At 34.5% G+C, this 25,746-nt stretch overlaps 1 pseudogene; it reads left to right on the top strand.

The window, feature by feature from the left end:
- Positions 1-19,559: 19,559 nt before the first annotated feature.
- On the top strand, positions 19,560-21,353 carry LOC114166438 (alkane hydroxylase MAH1 pseudogene; annotated as a pseudogene).
- Positions 21,354-25,746: the final 4,393 nt, after the last annotated feature.

Below are 25,746 nucleotides of genomic sequence, written 5' to 3'. Positions count from 1 at the left end.
ACTGATATAATCAATCGATTGAATCACAAAAACAATTGACTAAAATACAGGGAAAAATGCAGAAATGTGAATTTGTGATTTACAGCAAGAACAGTATGAAAGATTAGTCAAGATAGATTCAAATGAGTTATACCAACATGAACAATGCTACAAAAATGCTAGATCACACAAGAATGTCAAAAAGATGGTTCAACTCAAGATTATTTAAGCTTTAAAGTGAACAACAAGAGAGAAGGGTTAAAGAAAAGAGCAATGCACAAGATTTTTATATTGGTTCACTCAAACCTGAGCTACATCTAGTTTGTAAAGGCAACCCAAGTTAGACTTTGCACTATTTCAAAAGATTTATAAAGTTTACACCCTTACACTTTTAAAATATGCAAACACACACAAAGACACTTCAATCACACAAGAACCAAACCAGCACAACAAGAAACCTCTTACAGACCTGAAAAACGACCAGGAACAACCAAAAAGCTTGAGAAAGATCAAACCTCAGTGGTAGCACAACCTTGCCTACCATAACCACCTTCTCCAAGCTTCAAACACCAAGCAAAATTCTCCAAGAATGATCCAAGATAAATCTTCACCAACTGCAATCTGTATGATCACCAAAGAGAGAGAATTCCATAGTTTCCATAATGATTTCACACTCAAAAATGGTCTTGCTAATCTTTCAAAAAATACAGCTCTTATAGTCAAACTGTTACGAAATTTAATAAGTTGATTTTCAAATCAATTGGTTGATTTCACTTAACTTAAGTGAAATTTGTCGATTGCAAAATAAATCAACTAATTGAATAAGTCCCAATTAAGACTACTGCAACTAACCTTTTAATCTGTTAAAAATCCATTCAATAGATTAAAAGACATCATTTAACTTGTTGAAAAACATTTCAACAGATTAAAAGACACAACTAAGACCCTATACATTTAATTAATGCTAAATGGTGTACAAAATGAATTACAATCTTCAAGTTTGTTTTCCCCATGATTAACCCAGATAGAGGGCGTGCATACAAGACTTGATCAACATGAGTAACATCAAATCTCCATATCTTCATCAATGTAAGCATGGTTCCAAGGCAATGGCTTCAAGTACCTTCATCAAAGTTTCATCAAATCTTCAAGTATCAAATCATCCAGGCTATGTATGTCAACAAAAATTAATAACTTTGACATGCGAAAATTCATAATTTTAAGTTCCAACCTTTGGATATATATATATATATATATATATATATATATATATATATATGGAATTGAAGTTATGTTACTGTTAGTGTTCTTTCAAGAAAAATATTGTACAAAAAAAATTCATCTTTTTATCAAATAATAATTATTTAATATAGTAGTCGGGGTGTCACAGGCCATACCATCAATCACAAGGAGTTAGTTGAATAATTAAAAATACTTCATAAAATATTACATTCAGTGACACCTACCCATCAATGTAGGGCGCAAAGTAGATCTCTCTTTTTAACTCAACCATCCATGTTTGCAAATAAGTTTTCATGTGCTCAAGTGTGTTTCCAAAAGCTTGAATGGTCTGATGTTCAATAAATTCATACACGGAAGTGTAACCTTGGTCCATAATGACTTTGTCCATGTACCTATAACAAGATAGTTAGGTATAAATTAAAAAGTACCAATTCCAAGTTCTAAATATGGAATACAACGAAAAATATTATATACATCATAGTTGCATGATTGGAATATTGAACATTTTGTCTCCCGTAATGATCTCTAGTGCATCACTTAAATTAATGTACAATGAGACATGATAGTGGAAGATAAATACTCTTAACTCCCACTCTAGCACTATTGGTCCTCTCTTCAACTTGTATAATTTTGTCAGTAGCTTTCCTAGAGGATCACTTTCTACTTTTGCCATGTCATCATCTTCACATATATTAGGTTGACGCATAGACTGTTTTTCAAGAGGGGAGGACTAAAATAAATATTTTGAAAGGTGGCCCATCTTTGTCTTCATCACCACTATTTCCTTTAATTTTCTTTTTAAACTGTAATAAACCACATGTTGTACATGCCTTCACTGAAGTGAACTCGTCGTTGTACAATACACAATCATTGGGGCATGAATGTATATTTTGGTATTCCAAACCCATTGGGTATATACTTTTCTTCGTCTCATAATTACGGATAGATAACATGTTATTTTATGGAAGCATATGCTTCAACAACTCCAACAATTCTATGAAACTTTTATTGGTCCATCCATTCCTTGCTTTTAAACTGAACAATGTCAAAGTTGCTGATAGTCGTGTAAAGTTAGTGTATTCTAGGTACAACTCTTCCTTTGAGTCGGAATTAAGAGAATCATATAAATAAGCTCTTCCAAAATTTTCTTCACTAACATCACGTACCATGTCTTCTAAATGATCACTCATCCATTCGTGTACATAAATTATTCCTCGTGACGTTTTAAGCTTGTGTAATACTTCTCCATATCGAGTCAAAATTGTATAACTCCTCAATATACTGAAGATGAATATATGATCACACATTATGTCCAAGCCTTGATGTATTTGATTAAGACAACGAACATAGGGACAAAAACATGTCACGTTAACAGAGATTGCGTGTTCTTGAGCATATTGCAAAATCTCATAAATCCCATTTTTCATACTCTTCACTAATGCGTCACTCATTCATTCAACCTCGATCCATAATATGTTCATTAAAAACTCCATCAATCTCAAACTTTTAGCTCTCTTAAGGTGATGCCCTACCCATTCGAAAAAAATATTTTTCATAATTTCCTAACATATATACGAAGAAGTCAAACACCATAAATTTGACAAAATTTCAACAACATTTCACATTGCTCTCCGAAGTTTACGAAATGAAAGTGATCACATGATCACAATCTAGTGTGTATCCGGAGAACAACAAAAAATGGTCATAATCGAAATATAATCAAATTTATGCATAAACCTCAATCTACAAGTTATAGCGAATTATGATAAATAATTTTTCCAACCTGGTGAAACAACTAAGACTACATCATTTTATCATTCTAGCAACATCTTTCACAACATGTTTACATTGAATTTAATTTTAGCAAGGATAAGATACAAATTAGAACTTAAATTCAGCTATCTCCTTGGATTGCTCTCGAGTCATTTCCTTAACTATGTTAGAAGGAGAAACTTGGATTTTTTTTTTTTGCCTAATAGGACTAAAAGGCTACCAACAAATTGGCGCCATACTTGGGGAGATGGCGATTTAAGTATTTAGTTTGTATAGTTAGCTTTGGAATCATATTTTGAGCATTTTGTTTCTTATTTTCTTTTCTATAATGATTTGTAAAATATGTAAATATGTTGCTTTATCAGTTTTATATTTTCTTTCTGGTATAGTCCCTATGTGTGAGAATATGGATGGTCAGCAGGAAAGAACATTCAAAGAGCTACGGACTAAGGATCAATTGCCAGTCGTTGTGCATCTAGCTACCAAAGGTACTGGAGATGCACAATTTTGACTTGAAGGTTGGCTTGATAAAACTTTTGCCAAAATACTACGGGTTGGCTGATGAGAATCCATACAAACACATCAAGGAGTTCACCTTTGTTTGCTCCTCCATGAAACCTACTAAAGTGTTGGAGGAAGCAAAAATGATAAGACCCTTTCCACTATCTTTACATGGTGTAGTAAGATGACCTCTTAATAAAGCAAGTGCACTAGTTCAATTGTAGTACCAAGTGTCGTATCCATACATATTTAGTCAATCTTTATCAAGAACAATAACTTAATTTGGATTTATGATTAAAACAGATTGGTTATGAATAAAAGTGATGATCCAAAATTCAAAGTTAAAATGAATAACTCGATGAGATTAAGCGTGTTGGGTTTATATTTCATTACTATTTTCTTAACCATGGTCAATATTTTATTTAATTATGCAGGTTCATTCATTGTTCTTGGAAGAATACTAATGTAATCTTAAACCCATGTTTGTCGCCAAGGACCTAAAGTTATTCAAACTCAGTGCGACTTATCCACTCTTAATGAATGGACCCTTTGCATTAATGATTAAGACATAATCACTAGCTAAAGCATTAGGTGCATATCTTCCACCTAACAAGACTAGATTATCTAATTTGATCTATAACTTAAACTAGCTTTTGTCTAATTCAAGTTCAATGTAGTAGACGTGTGATCAGTTCATCATGCGATGCAATGCGAATTAAATCACTAACATATGAAAGAACACTTGAATAAAATAGTACAACAGTACCAGTACAAAAGTTCAAAGGGCCACATCCAATCCCAACACTAGGAAGTTCAACAACTCATGTTGGTTCTAACATTCAATCCTAAGAGTTGTTGCCTTTTGTAACACCCTAGTGGGATATTACTTAATAAAAGAAAAATATAATTTAAAATAAATTAAAACTTAAATATAATTCCAAAAAATGAGGGAAAATTTAAAAATTCATTATCACGCCAAAAACCAAATCCATACTTCACAATTAAATTATTACAAATTCAAAATCTAAGAAAAACAACTTAAAAGGAAATTACACAATTTATTCAAAATAAGTTCCTTAAGTAAAACCCAACGCACATTGCCACTACGCTATCGCCTAGGGCAGCCTAAGCGTCGCCAGGCAAAGTCAAAACACAGACCGCTTAGAGGTCTTAACCCATTGTTGGGTGCCACAAGCTGCAGGATACCCTTGTTGGTAGCTATCGCCTGCGGTCCAATCCGCACCGTCAAGCGCTACATCAGTACGCGATTTTATTGGTTTAATCACTACAGGTTCCATGTTTTTACCACACCAATGATCATAGGCACATGTTTAAAATACCAACTTTTTTTTACAATTCAATATACCTCAAAACACATCACCACAATTCATATGCACCAATCATGCATAAGCACTCATGCATTCATAATCTGAAATCATATCATCACTTAAGTTTGGCCAAGAACGCACATTGCACATATGAATCTATAAGGCAACAGCCAAATTCATGCATATAATCATACAAAACCTCAACAATACCTATAAGAATCCCTTCATTGCAATGCTTCACACCAAAACTAATATTTAATAGTCTACATAATCATGTGCCCATACATAGACTAACATTAGTAGCTACTTGAAATTAATAAGAGATTATTAATGCATTTTGAAGACTTCAAAACCAACCTTTTATGACTTCTAATTTATGCAATTTATACAATCATATCAACCAGCACTTGTTCTAATCCTTTGTTTCACATAACTCAAACTAATTCAAGTCTATTGTTATTACATGTTTATAATTCATGCATTAAACACCCCACTATATAAACTTGCATATTATATCATCATACTATTTTCATGATTCAGAATAAACCCCCACAAAACCCCAACTCACAACCAAACACAACCAACAAAATAAATTGACAGACATTGGCTATTGCTTGGTAGCAAGCATGTACTCCCAAATGGTGCATCAATTGCTAGGGAAAACCCAGATTTTCTTACACTTGCGTGAAAACCCTAAAACCCTCAAAACATTCTTCCATTCATCCAATTCCACATACATGTACATAATAATGCTCTCAGAGTAAACATATGACCAATATAGACTCAATTTCACATAATGTCACACAATTCGCACACTGAATTTGTAACACCACGACCGGATATTACTGATTCAAATAGATTTATTAATAAATAATTTAAAAGATAACATTTATTCAACACCTTTCCGAAAATGCAAGAAATAAAAACTTTATTATAATTGCCAAAATGTTTAAAACATAAAATTTAATTCAACCTTACATATCCAAATTCAAATCCAGATTACAACGTAATAAAAATAACTATAGAAATAAATCCCCCAAGTTTCCCTACTTCGACGCTAAGTCTCACCAACATCTCCTGCAACATCAACTGCTCCCATGTAATGAGTTACATGATCATCGCCAATCACAAATAGATAGGGTGAACTTAACAGGATAAAAATGCATTACACAATATGATAAATAATAATTCAATAATTCAAACACTTCTAATAACCCTCAAGTCTCATACCCCAAACTTCATCATTTCCTCTTAACGGCTCTTGATTCTACACCCTTTGATGATTACTTTGATCGATCCTTGCTGCCACAAGTGTCTACTCGCCCCTCTAACTACAGGTCACCACCTATAGTCCATAACTAGGAATAATCTTGTCACGACCACAATCCGCAACACCAAGACTACTAAACTCATCGGATAACACAGAGGAGGAAAATCTTCCGGAACACATTCGTACGAGCCACGATCTCACACACTCCACTAGATTTCCAAAACCACCAGGCTACAACCTCAAGTGAACACATGTTACCCCGATACAAGTTACACTCGTAATTGGGCCCCGAACGAAGCGTCAGATCCAAACCTCCATCCAGAGCTGTGTAGAATCCTCCTCGCAGTCCAATTCAGCGTCTGGAACCACCTTGCGCCTCGTTTGCATCGCTTGGTGAAAATTGGTTCCAAATCACCTGGGAAGACACTTGGCACCGTCGGGCGCCAACCCATTGGATTTTGGTCCAGGCCCAGTTCTACAACACACCGCATGGCGGGACCACTTACGTCGCCAAGCGCTAACTCTCAGATTTTGCTCTAGAGTTCACTTTATGTCCTATCTCGTGGAGATTTACACCATTCTGCCAACGCCAGACCAGTAACTAGTAATTTACTTGTTTTTGGCACTCTAGAATAGATTCCAACGAACCAATTACACACGACACTCAATTCACGCAAAAATGCATCAATTACAAGTAAATATACTTTCATATCCTTAAGTTGAACTCAGGTACACAATATCACATGGTCATACATAAAACACAACCTTATCATTGCTTTCATACATCCAGGAGAATCACACTAAATTCACACAACCATTGCCCCAAAATATTGCACAAACAATAAAATAGCAATAATAATAATAATAATAATAATAATAATAATAATAATAATAATAATAATAATAAAAACAATAATAATAACAACAACAACAATAATAATAATAATAATAAAAAGAAAAACAATAAATACAAAAACAATAATAAAGAAAATAATAATAATAATAAAATAAAACAATAATAATAAAAAATAATAACGATAATAAAATTACAAATAAAATAAATAATGATAATAATAACAATAATAATATAATAATAGTAAAATAAAATAAAATAAAATAATAATAAAATAATAATAATAGTAATAATAATAAAAATAAAAATAAAAATAATAAAAATAATAGTAATAGTAATAGCAATAATAATAGTACAATTAAATAAAAATAATGATAATAATAATAAAAATAAATAATAATAATAATAATAATAGAAATAATAATACTAATAATTATAATTATAATTATAATTATAATAATAAAAATAATAAAAATAAAAATAAATAATAATAATAATAATAGTAGAATAAAATAATAATAATAGTAATAATGAAATAATAATAATAATAATGAAATAATAATAATAATAATAATAATAATAAATGTAAAATAAAATAAAATTAACAATAATTATTATTATTATAATAATAATAATAGTAATAATAATCATAAAAATAATGATAATAATAATAGCAAAATAATATTAATATTAATAATACTAATAGTAATATTAAAATAAAAAATAAATAATAATAATAATAATAATAAGAATAATAATAGTATTAGTAATAATAATAATAATAATAATAATAATAATAAATAATAATAATAATAATAATTGTGTTGTATTTTTGGAGAAAAACTATAAACATCACATCAAGCCAAAAGGAAAAATCATAATAATCATAGTAGTGATAGGGTTACAAAGAGAACAATACAACAAAAACCACAAGCATATTCAACAAACATCAAGAGGTTAAATGATAAAATTATTGCATATAATATCATTAAAACAAGAAATAGCAACTCCCCTAACCTGGATTCCTCGCTCCAAAAGTGTTTCTAAACTTTCTTTTTGCTCCAAATCGTCCTTCCTTTGAATCTCCAACCTTGAGACCTTCTCCCAACCCTTTAACACTCTCCTCACTCCTCTCTTTAGGGTTCTAAACTCCCTAGGTTGCAGCCACACGAAAATTCACTTGATTCTCCTCACTTTTCAACCCTAAAACTAATTTTATTAAATTAAAACGAAATTAATTAATATCTCTTACTTAATTTTGTCCTTAAAGTCTAATTAAGTCTCATTAACCTCTTTGTTTGTATCCAAATTCGTAGAACCTACTTCCAACTCTTCACCTACTCAAATTTGTCATCAGCATAATCATTCAACCAATTCATGTTTCGTTATAATTCCTACGCATCTAGGATTATATTATCATGCACCAAGATCATACATATTCTCAAAAGAATAAAATAATTAATTTAACACATAAATGGCATACACAAAACCTGATCCCAAGTCCTCTCAACACAATCAAGTACTCTCAACCATTTGAGCTGATATTACTCCACATCATAATTCCTAGCATTAAATGTCATAAAGGTTCCCACTACCTGTATTTGTTAATTAATTAATTAATTAATTAATTAAATTTCTCGGGTCTTACAAAATTCATGCTTCAACTCATCCTCAATCCCACATGAACCCTCATAACAATTCATGCAACAGTTCAATCAATTATAGTCACCGCATAGACATTCCACACCATATATATATATATATATATATATATATATATATATATATATCCATAAGCCGTTATCAAGAGTACAAGAACCCATATAAATCCAAAGGTTGCACAAAATCTCATGCAAACACAAAAATTAAACCAACGAGTTTGTGTCGTCTGGTAGGCCTTCATTGTCGCCAGGCGGTTCTTCGTACCAAAAGCTTCTAAAACAACATGAAAAAAATAGGGAAAAGAGGCGCACATGTTTTTTCTAGAACATCGCAGAACATCAAATATTATCAAAGAACACATAGGACAACTCCTCTTTCTTGGATTTCCTGCTCCAATTGCGCTCCTAACCTCCTTCTTTATCCAAAATTGATCCCACCTTTACCTTTATCACCAAGAACCCTCACTAACCCTCTTTGCACTCTTTGGGTCATGAAATTTTGATCTCCCTAAACCCTCTCTACTGCCACAAGTTTGCCGCTATGTTTTCCCTTCACTAGACTCTTTCTCCACTCAATTTTTAGTCCAAAAAAATAGAATTAAATAAAAAAAATAAAAATCAACCAAAAATAGTTAATGGTCATTCAAGTGCCATTTACTTGGAGTTTAGTGCACTTTAACTACCACTCTTCTACCTTTCTGATTTCTTAGAGAAGTTTTAGGGTTTCTTGGCTTTCCATCACTTAGCAAAAGTAATAAAACTGGAAAGGAACTATTTAGCGCTAAGCAAGATTTGAACTCAGTTCCATTCAATTACCAAGCATATGCACAACGAACCAACCAATCAATGTTTCATGCTATTTCATGCACATAAAAAAATATTAGGGCACATCACATTTACATATGCAGGACTCAAACCCAAATTCACTCAACACCACTCGAGTTACCAACGCTCCTTTTTATGATTGGTCAATTTAATTATTTTAAATGTATCTCCAATCCGCAACTACTTATAATTAAATATTTATTTATATTTAATTTTTCTCGGGTCTTACACCTTTCCCCATGTCTCTCTCTAGTTGAAGAAATATTATAGGTGAAAGTAGAAGAAAAGTCCTAGAGAGATGTCTAAGAATCTCAATATGAAAACAAGGGGGGTTTACTTTGTATTTATAGAGTTTCTGATCTTGGTTGCAACTCCAAACATGGTGGCCAACTTGTGAGTTTTCCTTTGATGAAGGGTTTCCTCATAACTCAGACTATTTTTATGATGTCCAACCGAAAATATTTCGTTCGTGGGTGGGTTTCCTCCATGGTTAAACTCCAAAACATTGATTTAGGTTGCTTCATGGTGAAACTGCATTTCAGCACCCAAGCTATGCGATTGAGGCTCAAAGTGCTTGACTCTGTTTCATTCTAAATTATAGCAATTCATGCAAAAGTTGCATTAAATCACCAGACATGTTTATATCCAATTTTTTTAGTAAAAGTGGGTAAAACATCAAGTTTCCTAATTCCCTTTTTCATTTTTTGTTTGCTCAATTTTTCATAACCTTGGATAGTCTCCACACCTTTTTTTCATGATCAATCCAATTTGCTATTTGTGGTATGTCAAGTTTTTCACTTAGTCCTTTTTACTAAACTTTTCTATTTTTATGCTTCTCAATGATTGTCCTTTTCCATTCAATCTCTTTTTAACTCACACACATGTTGTTCCATCTTTCTCATAAGTTAGAAAGGGAGTATATAAACATTTTCCAGACTAGGATGTGTGTTTGCAAGGCTTGAAGTTCAAATATGATATTTCAATCAAATTTAGGGTGGTTATTTCAACTCAAGCTCAAATTTATCTAAGAAAAAAAGTGCCTTGATCATGTCCTCACCTCCTAGTGTGCAACACATAGTAAACAATTGACACAAAATGAATGAATTAGCTTAGCACAAGGTGCCTCACTCATCTCATCTCATAGTGTTTAGCTATTTTTTCTTAATTTTTAGGTTCACATTTTTGTGTTAATTTTCAGCTATGAATTACCTTTGCTAAAAGAATTTGCTCTTTTTAATCATTCAGGGTCACTCATCTTTCCTTCCTTACACTCCTAACCTCAAAATCAATTCTAGATCAAGATTGTCTCACTTTTACTTATTTTTCCAACCGATTAAAAAAATAATGCTTTCCTTATAAAATATTTACAAATAATTTGTCTAACACCAAAAGTATGAATCTAATAAAGGAATATATAAACTAGAATAGGATATTAAAGTGCTGAAATTTAAAAAGTGCAAAAGAAAAACTTTATTTTTGTGGGATGTCTTCATTTGACTCCTCTCTCCTTAAAAGATCCAGATGTTGCTCCTTCAAAATCGAACAAGTCCTTTAGTTCAGAGTACTCTTACTTTCCTTCTTCATTATCAATTCTTCCCTCAATTTTTCCATAACTTGAGGGAATTTCCTCTTCTATAGCAAGGTCATATTGAGTGTGTTTTAAAGAGGTGTTTTGTTGTGACTATTATGGTGTTGGTCCCGGGTTTTCTGGTGGCTACTAATGTTGTTATGGTTGTTCTCCTACCGCTATTGCTACACTGGACTCTCCCTCTAAAAAGGACTGTCCCTAGGCCATGCCATCTGTTGTCTGAATTCCTTTGGGTAATACAGTGTAGGGTTGATGATTGAGGTCATACTTGACCAAATAGAACAGTTAAATGTAATAATAAGTAGTTAAACCAAGATCATCTCTCAATAACCAAACATTTCATTCAAAGCTTTACTAGATTGCAATTCAACACAAAGGGGGGGGGGTTAGAAGTTTTAGAAATTCAACACAAGATTAAAACGTTATTGCAAATTTGATTAAATAGTAGAAAACGACATTGATTCCTTGCTTCGAATGAAACTCCACCCATCCCAGATTACAAACTAAGCCAGCCTGTTATCCCTCATGGAACTCACTATTAACCAACTAAGTGAGAGTTAACCACGACTTCAATATGCAATTAAGCAGTGCACACGTTCATAAATTTGTCACAGTTCATTAAGCATGAACTCAATCAACGAGAACGAATTACCCATTCTGAAATTTAAGCATAAACAAGTTGAGTTCTGCAATTAAAACACAAACACAAATCCAAAACGAAGAAATAACAAAACCTAACCGAACTAAACACTAATATCAAGGTTTCATTTCATTATCTGCAAGGAATCAATGCATACGAAAATTAGTTGCCCATGGATTTTGAATCAACAATCAAACCCGAACTGAAATGCGTCATCAAGAGGAAGAAAAGAAGACTGAAAATTCAATAAAAGAGAGAATGTGCATAAAATGCTACTATCAACTCCAATTTGTGGAAGAATAAAGAAAATGTGAAAAGCTTAACAATAAGTGCTCTCTAAAACGTAAAATCAGATTGGGGAAGAATAGAGAGTCTAAAAAACCTTCCTAAAACCTTCTAAAACCCTTTAAAACGTGTTCCCCTCAATTTTGCCACTCATATTTACAAAAATGCCACTCAGGGTTGCAAAATTACAAAATTGCCATTTTGGTCAGCAGAATTACAAAAATGTCACTATTGGTTGAAAATGCTGGCCTGGTGACATGGACAGGCTATGCGTAGACATGGCAATGATGTGGCAACCGTCTCTTCATCTTAAAATTAGTGCCCAAGCTTTAAAATTTGCTCCACAAAGTACCTAAAACAATTAGAAACAAAAATTAGACCAATTAATGTCAAATTACTCAAAATTCAGAAAAATTGCCCAATGAAGCCTAATTGAGGAAAATGCACTAACAAAAGACAATTAAGCAATAAACAAGAATCAAGATGGGCATAAAAGGGCAATGGAATAAGGAAAAATAATGACTTATCAGTTGGTTCCGCTGTTGTTGCAATGTAAAGTTATATAAAATTTCATGAAAAAGGATGTGTGACCTCTATGTGGCAGCCTATTGTTGTTGCTTCTTGCTATCAAGGATTAAATGGCTTCTTGGTACTACTTGAATTGTTGGTATTGGTTCCTTCCTCTTATAGTGGGTTGAGGATCAAGAGTTGGCCCTTGCACATTTTCTAGCTCGTTAGTGTAATTGGCTAAAGTGGAAGTTTTAGTGATTAACATCCTTAGTTTCTTCTTGAGGTGGCTGGGGATCATAACTCCTTGGGACTTGCAAATTTGGGTGATCAAACTTGGAAAAGGCAATGGCTTTATAGTCCTTCTTGTTGTTTTAAAAAGGGTAACCTTGAAATGTCCTCTATTATAATATATGCTTTGTCCAACATATATCCCATCATGATATAGTATATAAGCTAGGCTTGGTTCATAGTTAGTCCAGACATATACAAGTTTGGGGTCCCACTGGAGAATAGAAAGGTGACCCATATTTGCGTTATGTTCTTCATGTTGGCCTTGGGAATTCTTTGACATTGTCCATACCTTCCTAACCTAAAATTCCTCTTAGCCACACATAGTTCAGTAGTTAGTTGTTTAGGTCTTACACCCATCATTAAGTCCTTGAATAGTTCCTTTTTATCTTCAAACATATTCCCAATTAGTTAAAAAAATTCCCTTAAGGTATCTCTGTCATAATTGATTTGGGTGCCCTTCACCCAAGAAGATCTCCCCTTCTCATCACTTCTTTTTACTAGATAGGAATTAGCATAGAACTCACGCACAATTAGTTCATTAAAGGTTGGTTTTGGTGTTGTCAACTTTTTCCAATGCCTATTTTCTATAACCCCTATGAATTCTTCATATTCTCCCATAAGTAGTTCCACTTTTCTTTCAGGCAGAAAGAACCTATCTTCTAATTGAGCAAACCTTGCTTGTTTGGCTCCAATCATGAAGAGAAATGTATCATGCCTCTTTGTTCTTTCTTCGTAACCAGGCACATTTCTTAGAGGGGTTGAGGTGTTTGTTGAGGTGTAGTTTGAGATGCAGGTTGAGATGCATGTTGATGATTAGTGCCAATTGATGATTCTAAGTTGACTATGACAAGGCTTTGTTTTGTTCTCCTTTTCACTATTGTTTTGAACTTTCCCTTTGTGGATGGTGGAATCTCATGCATTGTTTCCTATTTGGTAACATCTACAAAATAATAAACCCTAATCAATTAGAAAACAGAGGAATGAGTGAACTGATTTTAGTTAACACACATAACATCCCCTATTTAACCCCAAAGAATTCCAGAGATTGAAATGTAAGAAAAGAATGACAATCACTATATAGCAACTTCTCATCCCATAATCAACACTTTTGCTCGAAGGGATGAACATGAATGTATAAAAATAAAACATTTTCCCTTTTTAATATTAGACTCAAGTTTGAATGCAAATGCAACCTATGTTTACTCATGGATGTTCGAAAATCACTTCTTATAGTCATTTGATCAAAAAATTCCCATTTAGTTCTTCAACCCATGAGCATGGATGCTTGAGTGAACCCTAAAACGAGATATAAAGAATGCACAACTTTGATTGAGACACTTACCTAAGCTTTTTGGCTAAAAGAAGTTGAAGATTTGTTTAGGGATGAGTTTTGAGAGTGAGAAGTTGAGGAAGTAGTGGAGTAGTGGAGTTAGTGGGAATGAATGCTCTTTCCTCACTTTTTGTCAGTTATAAGCTTCCAAATTTAAAACTTAGACTTTTTATTTGAAAAACAACATATTGTGGCTTAAGCGCTAATATTTAGTGCTTGAGCATAATGACAGATATTTCTATTATTCATTCCAATTTATTACTCCTCTGCTTCAAATCATAAACTCAAACTCAAAATATTCCCAAAAACTATCAACATGCATGAATGATGAAAATAAACTACCTAATGCATACTTAACAAAGTATAATGCTCATTATCAACAACTTGTTGTGCCTCCCAATTTGTTTAACGTCATTAGCTCAATGCCTTTTTCGTTTATGGATCCTTCAAACTAGTAGTTGTGGGAATCTTTCACAATCACCACCTAGATAAGCCTTTAGCCTATGCCATTTACCAGCCAAATTTTCTTGTTAATGAAATCACATAATTGGTTAGAAAGGATAAAGACAATATTTGATATTTGAGAGTTTTCCAAATTAAAAAATTTTAAGCTTCCATGACGACTTGACAAATTTTAAGTTTTGGGTATTTTGATAATTGACATTCTCATGTTTTTATTTTAGTTATTTTTATATTTTATTCTTATTTTATTTTTGGATTTTATTTGATATTTCAGATTTTATGAATAAAAATGGAAAAGATAAAAGTTTGGAATATATTTTGCAAATAATTGGAAATCTCAAAGATTTGTGAAAATTATCAACAGAATAAGTGAAATATTGACTAGTCAAATATTATCAATACAATAAGTGAAATATTGACTAGTCAAATATTATCAATACAATAAGTGGAATATTGACTAGTCAAATATTATCAACAATATCATATATCCACAAAGTTAGTTATTCAAATTACAAATGATAAGATTTAAGGAATATAGCAAAGATATGGAATCTTCAAAGATTAAAAGATATATCTCAAGGATTATTTATTACAATTTATTCAAGTACAAAATCAAGTCCATGAAAGTCTATTAATAAAGGGCTTGACATGGGTCAAATACTCACTTGGAGAGAAAGAAACTTGATATCTCTACATTTAAAGGTAGAAGGACATTTTGAAGGATGGAGACATTTAATTTCAACATCAATCTAGTATTCAGTATGCCTAAGAGTGACTAACTCCCCCATTCATGGGGGTTGGGTGTAATGTATTCTTAATTCTCTGTGAATTTCATTAATCAATATAATTCTTTTCCACCACTCTTGTGTTTTATTTTTGCTTTGCATGATAATTATTTATTGCATATTTGTGGGTATCTAATCATTGGACAATATTAGAACCTAGACTAAAACATACAACTAATTGATTGTGCATCTAGACATAGAATACATCATTGGTCATTCCTAATATTAGAATTTTGATCATTAATGCGAATTCTTAATAAGGAAAGGTGCAAGACATTAGGATTCTTATTAAAGTTTAGACTTACTGCTAAGACATTAGGGCTTGTTACATAAGGTGTGAATGTTAGAGTTGGAATTAAAAGAATAATGTTTGGTGTTTTTTCTTTGAATGGAATCATGAAACCCAATCATCAAACACAATATTTACATAAATTAAAAAAAAAAAGGTTTCAAGAAGAATTTTCGGCTTTCTTTTAACTCCCTCAATATTATCAAAGATTTCATAAACTCTCTCAATTTGTCTTGTTTAATAAATTCAAATTGAATTTTAATATGTTAATTTCAATTAATTGTAAAATGAATTTATTAACTTATCGTTTTAATATATTAAAACAAAAAAAGTTCAAATCCTTTACGTAACTTAAGTGATTTTAATTTATTTAAAACTTGTTTTAACCTATTGAAACAGACAACATAATGTTACTCATGCTTTTAAATAATCGTAATAGATTAAAATGATTACCTTAATCAATTAAAATCGTGCAGTCGTTTCAGACTATCTAAAGACTATTTTAATAAAATAAAACATAAAACAATTTTCAGACAAACTCCAATTTATTAAAATTAAATCATGAAAGAAAAACATAAAACAGGTCCTAATCAACATAAAACAACTTAATTTTTTTTAGATTTTCTTTAAAATATCCAATTTTAAAAATACTTATAAGAAAGGCTAAATTCATCGAATACACCATAACTTATTTAGAAAAAAACGTGAGAAATAAAAAATATAGTACTATAGTAAAACACCACCAATGAAACAATAATGGAAAGAAACAATTTGGACCAACACGAAGGACAAAAAATAAAGATGATAGAGACTGTCTTATCTTTTAGGATAATGATATTTCAACAAAAGTTTTTGACAAGTAGTTGACAAAGGTGACGTGACAACGATTTTTTTTAAATTTTAATTACGAAATGGTTAGTTCACACGTGCAGCGGAAAGAGAAACCAAAATGAAATTAAATGTCAGTTAGAGAGAGAAAGTGAAGAGAGAAAAGGGGGAAAGTGAGGCAGGGGGTTGGGAAGTGAGAAAGTGAAGAGAGAAAAGGGGGAAAGTGAGCCCGCTGGAGTTTGTGGTTCAGTGAAAGTGAGATTCCGGCAACCATTTCGCCGGGGGGGGGGGGGGTGGAGGATAGTTATCAGTGAAAGCGAGAAAGATAGAGAGCAAGAGGGATAAAGCGAGAACGAGAATGAGAGAGTGATCGGAGTTAAGCATTGCAGATTAGTGGTGGATAATTGTAGTCATTGACGCCGTTTGGGTGGGTTACCGGAGGCAAGTCGTAGAAGAAGTCATCGACGACAAGGAATTTGTCATCCCGAGCGTACACAACTGTATAAACAATTGACGCCGATGTGGGTAGTAAGGACGCTGTATGTGGGGAGTTGAAGCAAAGTTTTTTGAACAAAACTGTAGGATAAACCAATAAACCTAATTAAAATGTGGTAATTGTAAGCAATATATGTCTGACTGAATCGAATATTATTGATGTATTTACTAAATTTAAAATCATTGTATTGGGTTTTTTTTGCAGCTTTCTTAGTAAAGTTTGCCCAAACTCCCTAAACATATCTGCATAACTCCCCACATCTGCGTGACATGTTTTACACATGATTGTGGAGTTTAAAAAGCACAAAATTCAGTGAAAGTAGTGTTAATTGGAGGTCTGGACTTCGTCAATAATTTGCATAATTGTTTATGCTCCAATAAGGAGATTTAAATAAAGTTGTGTACAATATGCAAGCAGTACTGATTAAGTTGAACTCCACTCCCCAAGTAGTTGTACTTAACTCCCCACTTACCATTACAGGTTTGAATTTGGCCTCTAGTAAGTCTACACTCCCACCAAATTACTTGAATTGGGATTGGATAATGGAAAGGAATATTTGTTGGGCTAAATCAAACACAAATGATGTGTTTACACATTATATTAATTGTGTTTGCTTTTTCTGCAGTTTTGTTAAAAAAGTTTGCCTTTACTCCCCACATATGTATGCATAAGTCCCCATATCTGCATCAAATATTTTTTACTGGTTTGTGTAGTTGAAAAAGCACAAAATTTAGCGAATGCAATGTTAATTGGTGTACTGGACTTCGTGATTGACTTCGTCATTGAGTTACATCATGGCCATTACTCGAATAAGGCGATTTAGGAAGAGTTTTTATTCAACGTGGAAGCAGTATTGAAAAAGTCCGATTGTACTCCCCACATAGGGGCGAGTAACTCCCCTTTTTTGTAACAGGTTTTTACTTGGGGTCCTCTGAGGCTACACTCTCACTAAATTAATTGAATTGGAATTGGGTTATGCAAACGAATATGTTTCTTAACGACTGAAATACGAATAATGTATTTACCAAATTTTAAATAAGTTTATTGGTTTGTCTTGCAGCTTTGTTCAAAAAACTTCGGTGCAACTCCCCACAAACAACGTCCTTACTACCTACATCTGCGTGAGCTGTTTATAAAATTGTGTGCACATATTAAATTCACATACTTCATTTAATTCAAATTTAATTGGTCCATTAGACTTCGTGATTGAGTTACTTGATGGTCAATGCTCGAAAAAGGTGACTTAAGAATAGTGTTAGTTCAATGTTGAAGCAGTATTGCAAAAGTTCATGTGTACTCCCCACATAGTTGCGAGTTACTCCCCGCTTTTCTATCACGTTTATAGTTGGAGTTCTGTGAGGGTACACTCCCACTAAATTAATTGAATTAGAATTGGGTTATGCATACGAATATTTTTCTTAAGTCATGAAATAAGAATAATGTATTTACCACATTTTAATTAGGTTTATTGGTTTGTCCTGCAGTTTTGTTCAAAAAAATTTGCTTCAACTCCCCACATATAGCGTCCTTACTCCCCACATCGGCGTCAGCTGTTTATACAATTGTGTGCACATATTAAATCCACATACTTCCGTTAATTCAATTTTAATTGGTCCATTAGACCTCGTGATTGAGTTACTTGATGGTCAATGGTCGAAAAAGGCGACTTAAGAATAATGTTTATTCAATGTTGAAGCAGTATTGCAAAAGTTCATGTGTACTCCCCACATAGTTGCGAGTTACTCCCCGCTTTTCTATCAGGTTTATACTTAGGGTCCTGTGAGGCTACTACTCCCACTTAATTATTTGAATTGGAATTGGGTTATGCATACGAATATTTTTCTTAAGTAATGAAATAAGAATAACGTACTTACCACATTTTAATTAGGTTTATTGGTTTGTTCTGCAGTTTTGTTCAAAAAACTTTGCTTCAACTCCTCACATACAGCGTCCTTACTACCCACATCGGCGTCAGCTGTTTATACAGTTGTGTACGCTCGGGATGACGAATTCCTTGTCGTCGACGACTTCTTCTACGACCTGCCTCTGGTAACCCACCCAAACGGCGTCAATGACTGCAATTATCCACCACTAATCTGCAATGCTTAACTCCGATCACTCTCTCATTCTCGTTCTCGCTTTATCCCTCTTGCTCTCTATCTTTCTCGCTTTCACTGATAACTATCCTCCACCCCCCCCCCCCCCCCCCCGGCGAAATGGTTGTTGAAATCTCACTTTCACTAAACCACAAACTCCGGCGGGCTCACTTTCCCCCTTTTCTCTCTTCACTTTCTCACTTCGCAACCCCCTGCCTCACTTTCCCCCTTTTCTCTCTTTACTTTCTCTCTCTAACTTACATTTAATTTCATTTTGGTTTCTCTTTTCGCTGCACATGTGAACTAACCATTTCGTAATTAAAATTTACAAAAAATCGCTGCCACGTCACCTTTGTCAAATACTTGTCAAAAACTTTTGTTGAAATATCATTATCCTATCTTTTATTCAGCTGATAGAGGCGCGGAACAAGTACAGTTCTAATTTTGAGGCAAAAAATTATAAGCAACTTAAGTGCACGACCTTCCTTGAAAGGGAATCTTATCCTATTTTCTGATGACGCAAAACCTCATGCATGTAGGATCACGAAGCTCTTATATAAGATCTCGAAGTTCTTGAATGCTTCCACCCAACTCTAAAACACACCGACACACACTTTTGGTTCTGACTATTACCATATCAATGGCGGTGCTTGGTTCTGAAGAACTCCTCTTGGCATTTGTTCTTTTCGTCTTAATCTACTATTGGAGGCTCAACAGACACACTCCCATCACGAAGTGGCCCGTGCTTGGCATGCTTCCTGGACCCTTCCTCAATGTGTCCATCATCTTTGATTATGTAACTACGGCTTTGAAAAACAATGGAGGCAATTTCATGTTTGAAGGCCCTTGGCTATCAAACATGAACATATTCGTCACCAGCGACCCTTTCAATGTGCAACACATCACAAGCACAAAGTTTGAAAACTACGGCAAGGGAGATGACTTCAGAGAGATTTTTGAGGTTCTGGGAGATGGGATTTTCAGGTCCGATTCCGAACTATGGAAGTATAACAGAAGTATTCTTCATTCAGCTTTTAAGAAGGTTAATTTTCAATTGTTTATTCAACAAACAATCAAGAACAAGATTGAGAGTTGTCTGCTTCCATTTCTTGAGCATGCATGGAAACAAGGAACGGAAGTGGACCTACAAGAAGCTTTTCAAAGATTAACCTTTGACATCATTTCATCCATAGTTTTAGGATTTGATCCTACTTGCCTTTCCATTGGTTTCCCAGAAGTTGCAACTGAGAAAGCCTTCAGTGAAATAGAGGATGCTCTTCTCTACCGACATCTCATGCCAAGATTCTTATGGAAGCTGCTAAACTGGTTTCAACTTGGGAAAGAGAAGACGGTGAAAGAAAATATTGAAATTATTGACCAAATGTTGTATAAGGAAATTAAATCTAGGAGCAGAGTGCAAGGTCAAAGCAGCGGCAACAGCACACTAGAAGACGAACCACGATTTAGCTTGATAGATGTTCTTATAAGTGAAGTAGGAGAGGGCAAAATGGATGACAAGTTTCTGAGAGACACAGCAATAAATATGCTTGCAGCTGGGAGAGATAGCATTAGTGCAGGTCTCACTTGGTTTTTCTGGTTGGTGGCAACACACCCATCTGTGGAATCTAAGATTCTTGAAGAGATCCGAGAAAAATTACCAGCAAGAGAAGGTAATGGGAAGGACTTTGGTGTGAAATGGCTTAGCAAGTTAACTTTCCTCCATGCAGCATTAAGTGAGACATTAAGGCTCTACCCTCCGGTACCATTAGAGCACAAGAGTGCCTTAAAATCTGATGTGCTTCCAAGTGGTCATTGGATTAATTCAAATACCATGATAGTATATTCCCTATACAGCATGGGAAGGGCAGAGGAAATATGGGGTGAAGATTGCTTGAAATTTAGACCTGAGAGGTGGATCTCAAAGAGTGGAGGGATTATTCACATGCCCTCTCACAAGTTCATTGCATTCAATGCAGGACCAAGAAGTTGTTTGGGTAAAGAAATCAGCTTCATCGAGATGAAGATGATAGCTGCCAATATACTGTGGAATTATCGCATTCACTTGGTGGAAGGCCAAGCCATATCCCCAAGAGTCTCCGTTGTCCTTCTCATGAAACATGGCTTGAAGGTCACAGTGACAAAAAGAAACATATGATATCAAGCAATTTCAATTCCTAATAAGTGATTGTGTTCACCTTCTACGTGTAAGGTTTGTAGCAACGTTGAAATGTAATAATTTGGATTGTATTCGCACCACAATAGCCAAATACCATTTACTCTGAAACGCAAGTTTATAAAAAACTCTTCATAACGTTTGACAACTTGAAATGTATAACCTGCTCCCTTTTTTTACATACCTTTCATGAAAGCAACTTTAGCAAAAGTTTTACATCTTCTCCATCAACAGCGTTGACGATTCTCCAACATAGCCACCACCGTGCACATCAGCATCTCCGCCAAACCTTCGTAAGACAGGGCTTTCGTTTTTGCCTCTGAGCCGCCGCACACATCTATCTCCAGCGACCTTTGTTTTTCACCGCCTTTCACTGCAGCCTTCGAAGCCTATCGTTACACTTATCGGAGTTTAGGTTACCTTCGCCAGATTTCGCATTGCCCTCACTCGGATTCGTCATTGCATTAGTTGTTCGTCATTCCTTTGTCGTCAGTCACAACATTTATTCTCGCCCATTTGTTCTTGACCCTACGTTTTGCCAACCAAATGCAGAGCAGACCTAATCAAGCTAAGTCGATTGCATTGTTATCTCTAGTCCAATAGTTAAGGATCCAAATATGATATCTAAACGATATTTAACCTCCATAATATAAGAGAAATATAATATTTAAGATATTACTTCCTGCATTCTACTATTTTCTTCTTGAAACCGTCATTAAAATTATAATAAAAAACCCTACACCTTTTTATTTTTAATATTTTTTGAATTGACTATTTTAGAAGGTATTTTTGGATCTAGAATTACATCACTTAATCCAGAAGGTATTAAAAAATTACAGTTTGGATTAGGTGTTTTGAAAGATACTTCTGGATTCGAAAAATACTTTTCAGAACACCTATTTCAAAATATTAAAGAAAAAAGAAAAGCCTTCTCCATAATGGTGAATCCGAAAGGCACTATTCTGACTTCATTTCATTTGACCTCAATGTCTTAGTGGAGCCTACCACTAATGAAAATGGAAGAGGATGGAGAGTGAGTCCATAGAAAAGCATATGTTTGAACAAAATGAAAGTGCTTTTGCATGGTGGCATCCTCGATGGCTTTGTTAGGGAAGAATGGTCGCAACATGAGGCATGTGGCGTTTCGCTTGGGACTTCTTCATCACCTCCTACACAGGCTGAAGGAAAATACTTTCACAAAATTTGAAGGAGAACTATTGGAAAACAAGGTGAGGGAAGGGAGTATGAACTGTTGGGTATGATGGAGGAGTAATAGTGCTAGTGGGAAAAAGGGATTAAAGAAAGGGGGATGCAACGGAGGTAGGTGCAGAGGATGCATAAGATGAGGGAGGAGTTGCGGCATAAGGAAAATAGGAGAGGAAAAATTAAGGTTCACTTTACTATTGACGCAAGGGTTGACGCAAGGGTAGAATGGGTATTTAACAAACTATGGGGTTAGGAAGAAAATAAATATATATGATTATGATAGAAATAAAACTCACTGATAATATTTATCTGTTAATATACACTACCATAGGCCTAAAATGGCTATGAATATATGTCATTTACGATCCACTCTCACTATCACTTTTACTCATAAATAGTCACTCAAAATCTCTTATTGACTTGAGCATCTTTGCAAGTGGACTTACCACTCTTTTTGATTCAAAACTCGGTCACACTCCAACAATTTGGTCAATCTACCTTTGAGATTACTTGGCTAAATCTGATAAGAACATTTAGCGCCTAGTGTGGGGCCACGAGTAGAAATACTTCCCCACAACCATGAATGCAAGGTGTTGTCGTGCAATCAAGCCCAAGCCTCACTTCTTCAGTACTTGACAGATCCACAAACCATCAACAAAATCAAAAGCCACATTGAGACACTACTCAACAAAAATGAGGAACATCTCCAATAGGTGGTCATTGGAATGCAGGAGAAGCAACAAAAGTTCGACAAAGATTTGGAAAACTGACAAGAGCTACTACGCATGTAACATCCCGATCAGATATTACAAATTTAAATAAAATAAAATAAAATATAAATATAAATTAAACCTCATTTATTATAACTTCATTTTCCTAAAAACATGAGAAAATTTAAAACTTTATTACATCGACAATTATTCAGAAATTCGCCAAAATATAAAATCAATTGCAAAAGCCAAACCCGATAACACAAGTGATTACAAAGTCTTTAAAATCCATAAATTAATAAAACTCTAGAAAATCCCCGAGATAGCGCACGTTTCGACTCTATGCCTCACCAGATCCACCTACAACATCATCTGCTCTTGTGTAACGAATTACACGATCATCGCCAATCACAAACAGATAGGATGAGCTAATAGTATAAACATATATATATATATATATATATATATATATATATATATATATATAGTTCAAATATATGCACACACATCAAAGGAACTCTTATCCTTTGATTCCACCACCATGTCATCCATGCTCTATGCCTTTAGATGAATACCTTAAGATACTCTTGTTGCCACACCTACAAGCCACAACTTGTAGAACACATGTTGGAAACCTGCTACAGACCACACTCCGTAACGCCAAGTGGAGTTCCCAATACGAACATAGTTCGTAATGTTCCAAGACTACCAAACTCGTCGACTAACTACCGAGGAGGACAATCTTTCTGGACCCATTCGTACGAGCCACAAATCGTACGCTCACACCGACAACACTCGCCAATCCGAGCACAACTCAAGGATTCCTCGTGTTCATCCGCCATCCCAAGCTACAACTCAAGAGATCTCATTCCGAGCAACAACTCAAGGAATGCCACGTGTTTAAACCCTATCCTGAGCCACAACTCAAGGGATACATTCTGACCCACAACTCAAGGAGCACTCCAGCAAACCGATCTTTAAGGTATCACCAAATCCTTGTAGATCACACACAAGCAAAGTAAACAAGCGTGTTGCCCCTACATTATCGCCTGGTGCTGCTTCAGAGCCGCCAGACAAAATCTAGTTCTAGTACGCTTGGCGGGATACATCTGCCGCCAGGTGCCAAGTGCCTTACCACACAATGCCTTTGCAGGTATCGACTGGCGGGATGACCCTCACCGCCAACCGCCACACGCTTTAGTACCCCACTAATTTGATAGATATTGCCTGGCAGGTCAACACCATCGATAGGCGCTACACTAGTACTCGCGCAATACTGGTTTCAGACCTATCAAGATGAATTTCCACACTTAGATTCCTGGTAGTCTCACCTTAAATCACCAAAATGTGAACTTCTGATCCATGTTGCTCTTATACTTCTACATTAATACTACACTCATGATATTCCCCGTTATGGAGTTATATTCCCCTTCAACCCAATACAAGCTAAGCACCAACATAAGGACCTCAATTCCAGAAACCAAAACCCATAGTACAATTTGATCTCAAGTCTTATATTATTCAATAATTATACTCACCCATTCCAGCCAACCCTCATGCAATCCCACTTCTCCCATCTCCCTTAGCCACATATTTCATGATATAATTAAATTAAATAGCTCAAAAGGGAATATCTAATTCCTAAATCACGACCTTCAGTTAATCTTATGCATAGTCTTGGTATTGTGAACTGATATACATTATGTTCACCCCACAAATCTTCCAATCACCTTCTAACTTAACATCATTTACTCTCCTCTATATATGTATACTTCCTCTCACTTATCCTCTGCTCAAATATCCCTAATCCACACTCATAAGAAAAATTGACCCAATAGAGTCCCAAGCCCGCACTGCACCTTACAACCACAAAGTGTCAGTCTGCACTACATTGGCGCAAACAAGGTGCCGCCAAGCGGTGCATAGATTTATGGGTAGAACCCATAATTTCCCTACACCTACGAGAGTCCCCAAAAATCCCAGCACACATTCCTCTATCCATTTCCACAATTGAGATAATAAACATACATCCAACACTACCAATATTAATTTAAATACAAGCAAACAAATCCCTAATGTAATTCACACTTCAATGATCTCCCAACTCAAAATCCCCAATTTTCCCAACCCCAAAAGAGTGTTCATACAATTTTATCATGGATTCAACAATTTCTGGTATCCAGTAATCAACTCATAGATAAAGCTCCCTTCTTCCCCGATAAGAATTAACCCAAAACACCACAATTCAAGCCAATCTTCATTGTCGCCAAGCGAATCATACAAAAACCCAGAAAGGATGTCCTAGGTTGAGTTACCTCATGGTCTTTTCATTTCACCGAGCGGTTTCTAGCAGAACCTAGAAACCTTCACACAATGGCATGCGTCACCTGATAGTCCTTCAATGCAGCTAGGCGGCGATTTCTGGAAAATTTCAAGAAAACCAGAACATAATCCAAACAACAATGTAGAAATATTCATACAATTCATATAGTTCATGAAAATACTATAATTGCTATAAAACGCAAATTCAACACCCCTAACCTGTATTCCTTGCTTAAATCTTGGAATCTCTCATGTCCTTGTGCACCATAACGATTCCAGCACTTGTCTCCTTTCCAAGCTTGT

This window comes from Vigna unguiculata, chromosome 10 (genome assembly GCF_037176805.1).
Source record: "Vigna unguiculata cultivar grain cowpea cultivar isolate G323 ecotype 2 chromosome 10, ASM3717680v1, whole genome shotgun sequence".
NCBI lineage: Eukaryota > Viridiplantae > Streptophyta > Magnoliopsida > Fabales > Fabaceae > Vigna > Vigna unguiculata.
The sequence above is the reverse complement of the archived record's forward strand: the minus strand, read 5'-3'. Positions and strand labels throughout refer to the sequence as shown.